The sequence below is a fragment of the Pogona vitticeps genome, chromosome 1 (genome assembly GCF_051106095.1).
Source record: "Pogona vitticeps strain Pit_001003342236 chromosome 1, PviZW2.1, whole genome shotgun sequence".
NCBI classification, from domain to species: Eukaryota; Metazoa; Chordata; class Lepidosauria; order Squamata; family Agamidae; genus Pogona; species Pogona vitticeps.
The window spans coordinates 275,361,558-275,376,492 of NC_135783.1; the positions used below are offsets into that span (position 1 = coordinate 275,361,558).

The 14,935-nt window shown below is 39.7% G+C and overlaps 1 protein-coding gene and 1 long non-coding RNA gene across 5 annotated transcripts in view; one reads left to right on the forward strand and one right to left on the reverse strand.

Annotated features, from left to right (window-relative positions):
• LOC144585842 (uncharacterized) overlaps positions 1 to 4,290 on the forward strand; it is a 757,174-nt gene extending 752,884 nt beyond the window's left edge. The window contains exon 2 of the long non-coding RNA XR_013540421.1: positions 4,140 to 4,290. This is a non-coding gene — a long non-coding RNA (uncharacterized LOC144585842). The remainder of the gene's footprint in view (positions 1 to 4,139) is intronic.
• LUZP2 (leucine zipper protein 2) overlaps positions 1 to 14,935 on the reverse strand; it is a 484,579-nt gene that overhangs the window by 159,136 nt on the left and 310,508 nt on the right. The gene's annotated exons all lie outside the window — the stretch shown is intronic.

The window sequence follows — 14,935 nt, forward strand, 5'->3', positions numbered from 1 at the left end:
AACGTTGGTTCTCCTTTTTACTTTTTCTTGCTATATGTTCATCTCCAGTCAGAGGAATGGGAACAAAGGTTGGAAAAGTTATTTCTTTAACTATTGGTCCCAGTATATAATTGTGCAAGACCTAGAGATCCAACTGTAGTTTTAAAAAAACTTTCCCAAGCTCATTGATGTCTCAAATCCACAAATGTTAAACAGTCCTTACAAAATCTCCTGTTTCATTTCCTAAGCAGCTTGCATTAAATTGGTAAGCATATTCACTAAAATATTCCATCCACATAGAAAGCTTTTCTAATTAAAAACAAAGGATGGGTTTAAACAGAGAATCCCATTTTATAGCATTTGCTTGTGAGATGTATGGTAATTGCTTGTGTTATGCAGGATCGTCTAGCAAAAGAAGTTGGATAATTCTTTGATCTTTCTCTTTGATGGGCTGACTGGGAGGTTCCAGGGGCTATTTGCAAGAGTCAGTCAAAATAGGGATTCTTTTATAGTAATATGGCAGCCTGCAGCACCATCATCCCATTTATTTGAGAAATGGCACATCAGCGTATGACCTCCGCAGGCTGAAGACTGGGCTTTAAAAGCCCATTAGTATGAGCTGACAAGCAACACCAAAGGGAGACAAAGAAAAATGAAATGAGCATCATTGTGAAGCCATACATGCAAATAACAGTAATCTAAAAATCAGATGCATTCCTGATTTTCTGAGCAAACACATTACTGTGCTAAATTAAGACAGGTGGAAGCAGAGCATTGCTATTATGCTCCATATCCTTGTGCTTTCTTCAACAGTAGCAGGTTGTGTAAGGTTGCATTGTTTCAGCATGTGAGTAAACATTTCCATAAAGATCATTGCCTAAAATATAATACCACATAGTAGCATAGGTACATGGCTATTCTTCTGGAGTTCTGTGAAAGAATGTGGCACTTTGCTTGCTTTTATCTTCACATCACTTGTATGTGAAACATTTTCAGCATAAAGCAAACCATCTCTGTACTTAGACGGCTTCCTTTTTCAAAATTTTATAGGGACCATTTAATATGGATATTTACATGCACCAATTGAAAGTGGCAATGGGGAGGGCCATAGCTCTCAGAGTCCAGAGTGGGGACTTACTGGACACATTATCAGGATGCACAATGACTTCACCAGGATATGCAACAGGGCCAGCGAGAGCTCTGACAGCTAAAAACAGCCAATATGGGCCGTGGGGCACTGTAATGAAATGATTTGGTTAGGCAAACAAGGAAAAGTACTGCAGATGTCATCAGAAGGTGAAGATAAAAGGCAGTGACTCACTCAACTCCCTGGACTATCAACCTAGACAGAGGTACACCAATCCCCTTCCAACAATAAAACAATATTTACATGTCCTGGGGCTGCATTACTTATTTTCCCCAAAAGCATGTGCTAATTTGGTTTCCAGAGCACTGTCTGTAAAAATGACAGGATCTCTTCCCTTCAGAAATACTACTCTTGGTGTATCCTGTTTACATACACTGGATGCCCAGGTTAATGTGGCATCAAGACAAAGGTGCTGCCTGAAATTGCTGAAACATTTCTGGTTGGCTTATTCACTTAAATGAGGACCAGAAAAGACTCACATAGTGGGATTATCCAAGTACCCTTTCAGAATTACAGCCTCTAAATGTTGCTTTCCTTTTTAAAAAATACATTGGATTTTACTTCCTCATCTATATTTCCTCCTTATTCCAAGTGAGACTCTTCACTTTGAACAATAAAAGAGTAGAGCCCAATCTCAACTCTAGAGCCATGATTCCTCATTTGTATAGAACCATGGACACCAAGGCAAATCTAAGCGGGATCTATGATCCCAAAAGAAACTTCATTACTCCTTTATGACATGCTGTCCCCAAGGTACACTTACCAAATCCAACAGAATTAAAATATCTACAAATTGATTCTATGAATTTTTACTCATTCAATTAAATCCAGTTGTTACTTTTAACTAAAGCAAATTCACCGAGTGAATGGAAACGGTTAACTAGCCCTATTCATTCTGAGGGTCTACTCCGGCTGTAACAAACTACAATATGCTGCTAATGCTGTTAAAAAAAAGATAAAGGTAAAGGTTCCCCTTGACAATTTTTGTCCAGTCGTGTCCGACTCTAGGGGGCGGCGCTCATCCCGCTCTTCAAGCCATAGAGCCAGCGTTTGTCCGAAGACAATCTTTCCGTGGTCACATGGCCAGTGTGATTTAGACACGGAACACTGTTTACCTTCCCACCGAGATGGTACCTATTTATCTACTTGCATTTGCATGCTTTCGAACCACTAGGTTGGCGGGAGCTGGGACAAGCAACGGGCGCTCACTCCGTCGCGTGGATTCGATCTTACGACTGCTTGGTCTTCTGACCTTGCAGCACAGGCTTCTGCGGTTTAGCCCACAGCGCCACCACGTCCTCCCAGCTAATGCTGTTATGTCTCCATTTTTTCAAGAGCAGAGGTTGGCAGGAATCATCTATATTCATATATTTAGAAGTTACTTTCACACATAATCAATAGCCTGCCTCAAGTTGACCTAGGTTTTAACACAACACAATGAGCTAGCAAAAGCTCTTCTGAAAAAAAAACCCCAGCAGTTTTATAGCAACTCATCAGCTAGAATTTAAAAGATTTGAGTGATATAGTTTAAATAGCATGAAGATTACTGACCTACATCGCCCATGTCTAACCCAAATTGCTTAAAGTAAAATTTTCTCAGTTCCACTCACTGCTTTTCTCTGCTGCACCATCTGCTTTATGCTCTACCACTTTAAAAAGGAAATGAGCAGGGCAAAAAGGCTCTACCGAGGCCCAAGCGCTCCTACCATAAGGCAAAAATACACAATAAAGAGAATGAAAGGATCTTCATTTTTTCCACGGACAAATAATTCCATATTCAATTTAGCGTTGCCGAAGCGCCCCAGATCACGGAAATCACCCCATATTTCAAAAATCTGTCAGTTTCTTCTATAAAAGTGTGAAGACAACAGTTCTTATAGACCCTGCAATCATTTCTGTTATCGAAAAGGTAATTTTCTAGGCAATAATGTGTCATCACACTAGGAGAATGTGTTTACACACATACATAGCACACATATACACCCCTTTCCCCTAGAAAATGTAATGAAAAACACAACTCCTAGGAAGAGTTTCTTTCCTTTACCGTATTGCAAGTATGGGGCAGCTGGGAGAAATAGAAAAACAAGGAAATGTTTTATGAACAGCTCCTATTAATTTTATTTGACAGCCAGTTGCCACTTTACAGTTCAAATTAAAATATACCTTATTGAGAGAGAAAAGTAAGAATATCAAGCAAATGCATTCATATGTTAAATTTGCCCTCATCCATCCTGATGGTACACTTCTGCCTCATCATTTTTGTTGCAGAATTTACTTAGAACTAGACTTACAAGGAAGGCATTCTGTGGCACTGGTAAAAATTCTATAAGTTGTGCTCGCCAGCATAAAACAATTGGTGTAAATCTGGCAGTGAATTGCCACACGTTAAGAAGTTAGCGCTGGAATTTGTTGTTAAGCAACTTAATGCACAGCACTAAATATTTACACTGACTTCTTAACTTGTGACAATTCTGCTAACTTTGCCTCATGCCAGCATAAAAACTCAATAGGATTTTGGCCATAAAAATGTAAAGAATTGTATACAGTGTCCCAGGACACTCAGCCACTTCCCGTACCTTTCTGACAGACAAAAATCCCAAGAAATCTATCACCTGTTGCAATTGGGATATGTTTTTCTCAAGGGACGTGGTGGCACTGCAGGTTAAACTGCAAAGCCTCTGGACTGCAAGGTCGAAGGACCAGCAGTTCGAACCCACACAACGGAGTGAGCTCCTGTCACTTGTCCCAGCTCCTGCCAACTGAGCAGTTCAAAAGCATGTAAAAATGCGAGTAGATAAATAGGTACCACCATGGTGGGAAGGTAACAGCATTCCGTGTCTAGTCATGCTGGCCACGTAGCCACAGAAACTGTCTATGGACAAATGATGGCTTTGTGGCTTGGAAATGGGGATGAGCACTGCGCCCTAGAGTTGGACACAACTGGACAATTGTCAAGAGGAACCAATGTTTTTCTCACCCAAAATACTATAACAAAAAGATCAAAGAAAGAAAGAAAGAAAGAAAGAAAGAAAGAAAGAAAGAAAGAAAGAAAGAAAGAAACAAACAAACAAACAAACAAACAAACAAACAAACAAACAAACCAGGTGTTTAATGGGAGAGTCGGGGGGGGTGGGGAATTTATAACCTGCAAAAACAAAACAAAACTCCACAGTGCTATATGTACAGTGGACCCTTGACTTACAGATGGCTTGACTTACAGACTTTCTGAGTTACAGACTTCTCTGGCCGCAAAATTTAGGTTTGACTTGCAGACTGAGATTTGACTTACAGACCAGAAAAAAACCAAAATGGAACAAAAACGGCCTGTTACGGGATTAATCGGTTTTCAATGCACTGTAGGCCAATGGAGACTTGACTTACAGACTTTTTGACTTGAGAACCGCCTTCCAAGTCAAGACCCCACTGTATCTCATGACACTAGGTTGCCAATCCCTCTGATTGTTTGCTTGTCTGTTTTTGTAATTTGAAGCAAGAGTTACTGCCTATTTATTCACTTATGCTTGCTGTACCTGTGTGAGCTGCATGGTTTGTATGACTATGTAGAGAAGCTCCAACATATCCCTGTATGGTTATGTTGTTCTTCTAGTCCTTTAATTTCTGAAGTAAGTTTTGTTTTTGTTTTTAATGGAAATGTACGTATGGAACAATCTTGTTTAATCTTTTAGTTAGTATTTGCCAAATGAGTTTAAAAGTTTGAATCTGTAGCCTTCACCCTTCTTTACCTGTCTGTTCCAGTTATAAACAGCAAACAGTGGATGAAAGCCAATCAGGGGAAATTATATCATAATGTTGTAATACACATGGTAGAAAATAATTGCTAAAGGATGCAAACTATGTTTCCAAGATGCACTTTGGTGACAGGCATGAACAAAATGTAGGAATACATTGAAATCCCATTAGAAGAGATAATTCTTTTCCAACTTTAACCCTTGTATTCATAATTTGGCAAGTAAATTACAAATCATGACAGCGTCTGCTCATCTGTCACTGGTTAACCTATTATAGCCAAAACCAATATTCAATTATTAATTAATTAATAATCAATAATAGCACAATCTAAAATATTTTAATACATTTGACAATGTGATTATTAGGATTAGGTGGTTTTGCATCAAGGTATCTGGGATTGTTTTTGTCTGTCTCATGTGGAAACAATTTGAACTTGCCTCTGCTGACTTGCTACTTGTGAAGAGTCCTTCATACTTTCAAATCCCAGGGAAGAATTCTTGGCAATATCAATAGGCCAAATGTGCAGTTAATAAGCAGAGAGAGAGAGAGAGAGAGAGAGAGGAGAAATGGGTAACTAATGGATTATCAAGGAGGGGACTTCATTGACAGAGGAGCACTCTCAGAAGAAATGTCTCTAGATCCAATTCTATGTTACTGGGATGTCGAGGGATGTTTACAGAATCCACTCGAGAGAGATTCCTCTCTGGATTTTGAAGTTTCTGTTCAGTCTGTGTGTGTTGTTGTTTTTTGAAGAAAGCATCAAATTACAAGTTTGCTGGTTTCATATCTCCATTGATGGAAACTATGGTTGAAATCTAGAATGACAAAATGACAGAACAAGCTTGCCTGAAGAAGAATCAGATGACTTTGTCAAAAGGGAATCTTGCATGACCTTTCTTTTCAATTACTGTGAGTCTTATCTAGTATGCAGAGAGGGGTTAACAGTAGATTATCTGTACTGGGCACTCCTTCAGACCTTTTGACAGAGTTCTTTACTCCTGGGTAAGTCACAGAATAAAACAGCAGGCCCTTTTGTTGATCAGTGACTAGTTCTTGTATTGGAAGAAAGGGGTGTGAACAAATATTTATCACAATGCATGTTGCAGCTTACAGAGCTCAATGAACAGATGAGACAATTATTGATTTACAGGTTTAATTATTTTTCAGTAATATAAAAGAGAGAAACCTCAAAGTGATACAAAACTAAAGCTTGTTTACATCTGGTGAGCATATCAGGACATAAAAAGTAATGAGAGACTTGAACACTAGGTGTTCAAAGCGTATCAAATTCTTCATTTTCACAACACAAAGTCCCCCAAATGGCCAGGCTTTCTTCCTTCCTTTCTTTCTTTGCACAAAATCCATCCACCAATAGGGGAGTGTATTAAGAAATGACTTTGGTGAGGTGGTGAGGTAATGGTACAGCCTCATTCAGGGGTTGCTGTTTACCACACAGACATTTAAATTCATGAAAATTATGAAACCCATCCTGACTCTTTGTCAGAGCTGTGACAGTACTTGGCAGAAATCACCACTGCGAGTTGCCAAATGACTGTCCAGACTCACAAAGCAGAGGCATATGCTTCGTTTCTCTGTCAATCCCTTATTAATCCTCTCACAGGCTTTTTGTGGATAATTCTTCTGTCTCTTTTTTTTAATTTGGGTTGGGGTAGGGTGGGGAGAATATTCCTCCTGCAGTTTTACAGCAGAATAAGAAAACTTATCATCACAGGAACTCCTCCACACTGTGAAATCGTCTGCCATCATTATCTCCCTACCTCAATGCCTTTGTCTGCACTTCTGGCATCATTTATTATTGATGGCATTCTCTTAACAGCAGCAGCAGTGTTTGTGAAAAGCCCCACAGACATGTGTGACAAAGAAGATAGGTGGATGTCATTTAAGATTGTTGTGGGCTGGACGGGTGAGGAGGAGTAACTGCTATCTGTTTTCAGTTCACTCCCTTATGTTTCTGTAACATTCTCAAAACACAAGACAAGAACTCCCACGCGCTTGTGGATGTCCAATATCAAACAACTACTTTGTTTTCATTGATTTCCTGGCAGATCAAATAAAACCCGTGTAATCCAAATTAAGGTCTAGATTCACAAGAATTCTATTAAGAATTGAATCACACATAATCTCCCAAGAACAATTAAAGGTAAGTGAGGTGCTCTTTTCAGCAGCACGTACACTTTTTATATTTGGATCAAAGCATTGCACAGTTTAAAATCATGGACATATATGAAATGAAAATAAAGTTCAAACATATTTAAAATGTTAAAATGATTAGACTATATTTGACCAGAAGCAGGCTACATGCTAGCAGGCACATCTTTCATATCATTAATTCTGGAAGAACTTGATTGTCTGTCAATATCCCAGTCTGTGTTTAAGGTGTGGATGATTTTCAAAACCTAAGATGGTTTTGGACATGGATACCTGAGGGAAGTCAGATTATTAAGATATGCTAAGGGTAAGATCTCTTCTATGTACCGTAATTGAATATTGTATAGCATCTTGGCTGCAGATAGTTCTCCCTTGCAAATGCTAATGTTGACTTCATATAAACACTAAATTAGGATGTGGGTATTTATTTATTTATTGCATTTATACCATACCTATCTAGTCGAATGACCACTCTAGGCAGCTAGAGTAGTTACTAGAGTAGTTACCTGTTACAGCATCCATTGGCTGCCAAGTCGTTTCAGAGCACAATTCAAATTGCTGGTTTTATCCTATAAAACCTTAAACAACTTGGGTCCAAGCTATATAAAAGTCCATATCTCACTTTATGAGCCTGCTTGGGTTTTATCAGGAGAGGCATTTCTCCATCCCATCACCCTCACAGACATGTTTGGTGGCAACATGGGAGAGGTCCTCATCTGTTGCTGCTCTGAGACTGGAACTCCCTCCCATAGGAGACCAGGTTGGCCCCATCTTTGCTGTCCTTCTGCAAGCAGACAAAGACCTTTATCTTCAGGTAGTCTTTCCTTTAAATTACTTGCTGACTAAGGTGATTTTTTTAAGGGACCATTTTATTCTGTCTTGTACTTGTGTTTTTAATCTTGCTATTATTATGACTTTTAATATAATATTTGTTTAACACTTTTAAAATATTGTAACAATTTATTATTGGGTTTTAACTTTGTTTCTTTTAATACTGTAAGCTGCCTTGGATCCAAACAAACAAACGCACAATTGCAACAGTTTTCATTACTTTTAGAATTATAGGATCTTTATGGCATAGCTACTTAGGTGTGTTTTGTATCACAGGTCAGTGATTTGTCACATTCAATTCATGTCTGTGTTTAAAGTAAGTAAAAGTAAAAGGAGTTATTTCTGAATAAACAGAAAGCAAAGAGTCATTTCTTTACAAAACTGTAATTGCAATGACAATTACTTTTGAGTGCCTTGTATCTCTAAGTGTTAATCATTGCTTTGTAAAAATAACTTTTCCCCTTCTCCCTTGGAAGGATTTGAAACTTTGTTAACCTGTTCAGTGATGATGCAAGAAAAAGAAGAAGAAATACCTAGCACCTCTTTTTTGTTAGCATCTCTGGTTCCATAAAGGTGTAGAGAACATCTGTACAGTTTCAACTGGCACAGGCCAGTAACTAAAGCCAACTAAAAGTAGTCCCTTAGGTTGCTTGTGTGCTATGACAAAGATTTATGGAAAGGCCAGATGCTATTATACTCACTGGCTCTTTTGGGTGCATTCACAATGTTTTAAGTAAGTTTAGAATCAATTTCAGATGCATTATCCACCCAACATGCATGCACTTCATTCCAAGGCTTGATAAATAGCTTGAAGGAAACATGCTGAATTGGTTTCTGAATGTATAAGAAAAGTAGAATACAGTTAGTACTGGAGACATCCATTATCACAGCACAAACTTGCTATTTCTCATATTTTGTTTTCTTCCTGTTGATTTCTATTTGGCTGGACATATCATATAAATCAAAAGAGTAGCTATTACTCTGGAATCAATTCAGATGTGCCATCTATAATATTGGGAATACAGAAGCTGCATCCTTATGATGGTGATAGAACACAGGCTACCTTACCTTATTCCGGGTGAGAAAAGCAATATGTGAGCCTGCTCTGAATCCATTCATTTTGTTAAGTTTGAATCAGAAATAAAGAACACTACTAAAACATGGAAGCTAACCCTGGAAATGGCATCAGAAATTCTCTTCACAAGAAGTAATTTAAATTATTTAAACCAAAAGCAAATCAAAGAGTGCAGCTTATATCCCACCCCATAGCGCTTCAAGCACTCTCTGAGCGGTTTACAAGTTAGTTATGCAGGCTACACATTGCCTCCCCCCATGAGCTGGGTACTCATTTTATGGACCGTGGAAGGACAGAAGGCTGAGTCAACCTTGAGGCAGCTACCTGGGATCAAACCCCAGGTTCTGAACAGTTTTGGCTGCAGTACAGCAGTTTAACCAGTGCACCATGAGGCTCACTTTACATGGGCTATGAAAAGTAAATCCTAGACTCCGTTATTATTTGATGGATTACTAAAAGCAAAGTTGAACAATAGCTCGAAAAGCACAACTAGATACTGGTAGTTAATTCCTTCTTCCAATGGCAAAGATACAAATATATCTTAGATGACAGCTGTAACTTAACAAAAGCTTCATTTTGCCATGTAACTAACTTCAACAACAGTTATTATTGAAGCTCATTAAAGGGAGGAGGATGACACCCATATAGTTCAGGTACTCCCCCGTGTTGTGGTGGTTGCTCTTGCCCTGTGATCGACTATGGGTGTCAAGGTAATGATAATTTCCAGGGCCTTTTAAAATTGGCCTTGCTGTGTATCGATCCAGGATTAGAAGTACAAAATATTGGGAAGATCAAATGTCTCACCAGATCTCATGTAAAGCTAGGATATTTCTTACTGAAGACTGAATGTGAAAAAATATTGGGATCAAGTCCTGACCACAGGATAAGCAGATGCTTTAAGGCCAGAATATGGAGAGACAAAATGGTTTCCTAAAGGCAAAGGTGTCAGACAAGGGCACATGTTATCCCTTAATCTGTTCAACCTGTATGCAGAACATATACAGCTAGCTAGAATATACTCAGATAAAGCAGGAGTGAAATGTGGAGGAAGAAACATCAGTAATTTAAGACATGCAGATGACACCATCTTATTGACAGAAAGCAGCAATGACTTGAAATGACTTTTGCTGAAAGTGAAAGAAGTATGTGCCAAAGCAGGACTGCAGTTGAACATTAAGAAGATCAAAATAATTACTGCAAAAGAACTGCACAATTGTAGTGTTCACAATGATGAAATAGTTAATGATTTTGCATACTTTGGCTCAATCATCAGTCCAAATGGAGACAGCAGCCAAACAATCAGACTTGGAAGGGCAGAACTGAAGGAACTAGAAAAGATCATCATGTGTAAGGATGGTGCCGCCTAGAGTGGTCACAATTAACCAGATAGGCGGGGTATAAATGAAATAAATAAATAAATGAAAAATAAATAAATAAACAAACATGTTACTGGAGGCCAAGGACAAGATCATTCAGACTATTGCATAACAAATTAATTTATATGGGTGTGAAAGCTGGGCAATGAAGAAAGCTGACAGGGAAAAATTAGATTTGTTTGTAATATGGTGCTGGAGGGAGCCTTTGTGGATACCCTGGACTGCCAGAAAGACAAATAAGTGGGTGCTAGAACAAATCAAGCCTGGAGGCAAATATGGTGAAACTGAGGCTGTCATACCTTGGCACATCACGTGAAGGCAAGATTCACTAAAATAGAAAAAAGTTGAAGGCAGCAGGAAAAGAGGATGACCATGAGATGGATTAATTCTATAAAGGAAGCCATAGCTTTGAATTTACAAGAACTGAGCAGGGTTGCTGTGGAGAGCACAGGATGGCTCATTCATAGGGTCACCATAAATCAGAAGTTACTTGACAGCATGCAACAACAACAGAAGGTCTTATCATGAGCACCTCTATAATTAATCACTGCTTTATGGTAGTGCTGGAAAAAATCAGAACAAGGCTTATGAAAATAGAATTGCAAAACAAACTTTGCTCATTTATGTGCAGGCTTTAGTTGATTCATGAAAGAACTGAAGCAAATACGTATTCATCCTGGTATCCAGCCTTCAAGGAAAAACAATATCTTCACCTGCTGTGTATGCTTCATTGATTATGATTTTTCTAAGAATACTTTTCTCAGTTCAGCACTCAAAAATAGAATCCATCGAGATTATAAACACAGGGGTGATCATGTGTGGCTTCCTCTTTAATGCCGATGCTGCAAGCACCTCCCACTTCTGAAGAGCTGAGTCATTATTCCATTGGGAAAAGAAGCTTGCTTCCTCAGCAGTGGAACCATTAACATGTGCTTAATGAAAACCATGGTCTTTTTTTTTTAATGTATAGAAAGTTTATACTTCAGAAATTGCCTGAATATTTAGGCTCAAAAGATTATTGAGATACTTATTTTTCCCTAAAATTTTATTCTTACTTTTGGTTAGTTTAAGCAGCTATACACAAATGACACCATCTCATTATTCTCCATGAACTGTTTAGGGAACCCTCCACATGTATGTTATTTATCTGTATACAGTCGTGCCCTGCTTAACAATTACCTCGTATAACGACAAAGCCACTTCACAACGATGTTTTTGCAATTGCAATTGTGATTGCAAAACAATGTTTTAATGGGTTTTTTTCGCTTTGCAACGATCGGTTCCCTGCTTCGGGAACCGATTCTTCGCATTACGACGATCAAAACAGCTGATTGTCAGGTTTTCAAAATGGCCACCGGCTGCTCAAAATGGCCCCCTGCTGTTTTCTAGGATGGATTCCTCACTTTACAGGCACTGAAAATGGCCGCCGTATGGCGGATCTTTGCTGGATGAGCATGTATTCAGCCCATTGGAATGCTTTGAATAGTTTTCAATGCATTTCAATGGGCTTTTTTATTTTGCTTGACAATGTTTTCGCTCTACAGCTATTTTGCTGGAACGAATTAATATCGTCAAGTGAGGCACCACTGTATCTTTGCAAATTGATACTAATCACACCGTCTGCCTGGCTGGTCTGGCCACAGCTGTCTAAAAAGTAGAGATAAAGGGCACAGTTAGTTTATATGTTTTGTATGGATCCCTTTCACATTCAGCATCCAGAGGTACTACTGCTAACCTTCTTGCATATGGACAAGTTCCCTTCCAAACCTTCTGTTTGTTTGGGTATGTGTTACATGGAAATTACTAGTTAAACTAGAATTTGTCTGGAGAGAACTTGAAGAAAGGGCTGGTCTAGTAAGAACTCACAGCAATTACTCACAGTATTGGGTCAACCAATATAGAATAAGCCTCTTTTGTCAGCTCAGTGACAAAAGCACCATTTGAAAACAGATAAGAAATATACTGTAATTGTTAGTTGAGTCCTATGATGTTGCCCCCCTTGCAGTATCCTCAGATACCAAACTGTTATATCCTTTATTAATCAAACACCATGGGGACCTCACCTCACTACAGTCAAGCAGACCTCTTCACTGTTCCTTTATACTTTTACTAACCCCCAAATGTTCAGAGAGAGCTTTGTCACACTATATCTATTGACAGCAGGCATATCTAAAGGGAAGTCAAAGGAGGGAGGCAGAAAACATTGTTTTCCAACGCAGAATTCTATGGAAGTTCTATTCCAAAGTTCCTAGAGGAGCAAAGAATTCTGTTTCCTGACCAAAGCAAAATGTTTCTAGGCTCTGTTTTACTGGCTTCCTTCAGTAGGAGATATTCTAGTTCTTTGCACAAATCACTGGCCTAAATAGGAAGCTTGGTTAGACCAGGCTCACCTGAAATCACTATTCCTGGTCTTCCAGAATGCAGTATTTCAGCCAGAAAATCTCATTGGTCTATTTCTCTCCTAAGTCCTGGTGCTTCTGGCTCTAAGGACTTCCTTGGCTTGTTCTGCCTTGAAATATCAGACAGAGATCTCATTTCCATTCTCCTGATTCAACTAGGCTTTTGGTACTGCTCAATCTCTCTTCTGAAAAAATCCAGCTGGAACATGTTGCAGGGCTGCAAAAGGTTATCCTCCCCACCCATTCCACCTTTTCTTTGTTGCGTTAGGGAAAGATCTCTGATAGCCCCTGTTGAGCACCTTCTTTCTCCTCTCTGCAAACTCTTAATCTCAGTCCCTTTACCTTCATGGCTAATTCATCTGAGCCAGTTCTTAGTAAGCATCCTTCAGTCTCGAGAGACTATGGTAACGTGCTCTGAACAGAGGTCTTGGAACAGCATTTAGTGCGGCTGACAAGGCCAATTGCCCCCCAACCCCAGAATAAAGAGGCGAGACAAAATAAGTATGGATTAAATCATGGGCCACACTTTATTAATCATTCCGAAGAAATATTTGCTAATCAATTAGCAAAGGGGGGGTCTGCAGTAGTGAGGAAACAGATAAATCCATCATCATACGGGCGAGTCCCCCGGCCCCAGGTTCTCGCGGTCTTAATGACGGCAGAAACCCAGCAGGCCACTACTGAAACACCCCCAGATCTCGAGCCATCGTCAATTGATGACTGTTGGTCCGGAAGTGGCCCAGCACATCTTTCCCGCCCAGGAGCTGAATCGCATGATTCGCAGCCCTGGGAAGTCCGATACGCTCTTAGCTTACATGATGTTAAAATTGGGACTCACCGAGAAATACCTGTTTTTCCGCACTATCCACCAGTGTAACCAAAATTTCACCCTACAATTGCCAACAACCCTTACTAGTGTGGGATAGGTGAAAAATCTGCCCATCCCAGAGCCAATCGGGATGAAGGTCAAAAATTCCTATCCGGCCCCAAAAGGCGAACAGTAAAACTCACACTGGAAATAGGGTGGGTGGGCGGGTACCTGAGAAAGAAGAGATGGTTAGCCAGGAGGACTCCCCCTTTTATACCTGAGGTAATCTTCCCGCTCTTTTCAGCCTCTCAAGAGACTGAGAGAAGTCTCGCTCCTCCGTGGTGTGAGGCAATTAATCGTTGCGCTGATAAAACCTGGGTCTGTTTATCAGCGACGTTATCATTTGAGAGTGACAATCCCTTCCACACTAAAGACAAATACAATCTGCCCCCTTTCCAGCTCCCTGATTTCGCTGGTTTCAGGACTGCCTCTTTGCCTTGGCCTGCTGGACAAGTGTCTCTGCAAATTGGGAGAGGCCATGCTGTACTGCCTGCCTCCAGGCTGAACAGTCAGATGTCAAGGTTTCCCATCTGTTGAGGTCCATTCCTAAGGCCTTCAGATCCTGTTTGCAGATATCCTTGTATCACAGCTGTGGTCTCCGGCTGAGGTGCTTTCCCTGCACTAATTCTCCATACAGGAGATCTTTTGGAATCCAGCCATCAGCAATCCTCACAACATGCCCAAGCTACTGCTAATAACAAGTGGCGATATGAGCAGCAGCAGTTTATGAACATCTGGAGAGTAACAGCAGTCATAGTTATCCTCCCCACCTGTTTCTCCTTTCCCAGGGCTCAAGACTTAGGGCATCTGGTCATGTGACAATCTCACCTTCTTTTTACCTCCATTCTTATTTACTTTGCTCCATTTTTAACTTTTCTGAGTAGAACTGCAAAGAGATCTATTTTGGCTAAAATTAAAATCTTAAATTTAAATCTGCTTTACATTTCTGAGGTGGCATATTTACATATTCTAAGAGTACTTAAGAGTGGGGGAAAATTTTCATCCGTCTTCAGCAGTAATTGAACATTTGGCTGCCAATCCCAGTTGTTAGAACTTAAATCTTACAAAGCAGCAGCAGCAGTAAATCAAAACTCTTAAATCCAGGATTAACTTTTAGCATAGAAGGAAATCCAGGAGGTCAGTTAAAGTAATATCTTAGATGTGCCACATGCATACTTTTAGTTGAACATAACTTTAGAATGCATAATGTGCTTTTAAAATTAAAAGCTTCCATATGCCATCTCTGAGGGTGGTTTCATTGACTGCCTCACTCCCTAAGCAATAGCACAAGGATACAAATCTTAGCCCTTTACTGCAGGTCAGACTTCATTTCCCTGCCAA